Below are 1,283 nucleotides of genomic sequence, written 5' to 3'. Positions count from 1 at the left end.
GGGGGGTGTAAGAAGTATGATGGAAGAGGAAGGGTTTGAGAGGAGCGTGGGATAGGAGGCAGTGGAGAGAGATAGGAGTAGTGATGGTGTCAAAATAGGCGGGGGGTGGGGATGTAGACTGTGAGAAATATTTTAATGGAATACGGCAATTTTCTGTAATAACCGCACTATTCACCACCCTGTTCATGACAAGCATTCTCAAACCCAAGGTTAGGGCCCAAGAGACTGTTGTGATGGAGAAATTCGGGGTCATCCTCCGGTCAACAGATAGTAGATCAATCATCACTCAGTGCCAGATCTGCGACAGACATCGTCGATCATGGTTTTCCATTCATTCCTTTGCTCGGATGCTCTTAAAAAAGCTACCTTTCCCTGATCTTCCCCTGTTACCTATTTGTTTACCTAAGTATGCTGTTCTGGGCCTACCCCTGCCTCGTTTGCCCTCAATTTTGCCAGTGAGAGCTAGGTGTTCAAGACCCTTATGTCTATTCAGGTGTCCCAAAAACTGCATTTGTCGTTTCCTGATTGAACAATAGTAGAAGAATAACACTAAGTTAATTTTTATCCCGAGTGGCTCCAAGCCATAACCATTCTGATAGGTTTCATCATCATTGTCCTCATTGCCTTCATCATTGTCCTCTTTATCATCATTATTTTTCCCATTTTCATCGTTATTTTCCTCATTACCATCATCATAATCCTCTTTATCATTGTCATTCTCCTCATTATCATGAGTATTGTCCTCATTATCATTGTTCTTAATAATATCTAATTACGTTCAATTCGGTTTTCATCCTCAGTGTCTTCGTATAATAAAATTTTTAAAAGATTGCATCATCATTGCCCCAGCTCGTTGTAACTATTGCAGTTTTAACAGCTCAAAGCTCCATCTGTCCCTTCTGTGGCGTTTATCCGGAAAACTATTTGCAACCATATTTATTTTCTCTCAGTCGCTTATTTACTTGAATATCTTTTAGCGGTCAATCTTTCACTTGCTCTCTCAACGGTGGTGTTTTTAATTTTAAATATTCAAAGAGATAAGTGAACTCTATGATTTTTGCCATGAGCTCAAATTTGTTTACAAATTTAAAATGTCATTCCTCTACTCTTTTTACACCGTCATTGAGGATCATTGAAGGACTACGTTCATCCACATTTGCGGCCACAGGAATATCTGTTGGAAATGCTTCATCATCTTCATCATTATCATCATCATCATCATCATCATCATCATCATCATCATCATCATCATCATCCTCCTCCTCCTCCTCCTCCTCCTCCTC

The 1,283-nt window shown here is 40.0% G+C and overlaps 1 protein-coding gene across 1 annotated transcript in view; it reads right to left on the bottom strand.

Moving 5' to 3' along the window:
- Nucleotides 1-1,283, bottom strand: part of LOC101853046 (kelch-like protein 10) — a gene marked incomplete at its 3' end in the record, with an annotated part of 88,790 nt that overhangs the window by 35,526 nt on the left and 51,981 nt on the right.

Source organism: Aplysia californica, unplaced genomic scaffold (assembly GCF_000002075.1).
Source record: "Aplysia californica isolate F4 #8 unplaced genomic scaffold, AplCal3.0 scaffold00007, whole genome shotgun sequence".
Classification (NCBI taxonomy): Eukaryota; Metazoa; Mollusca; class Gastropoda; order Aplysiida; family Aplysiidae; genus Aplysia; species Aplysia californica.
The sequence above is the reverse complement of the archived record's forward strand: the minus strand, read 5'-3'. Positions and strand labels throughout refer to the sequence as shown.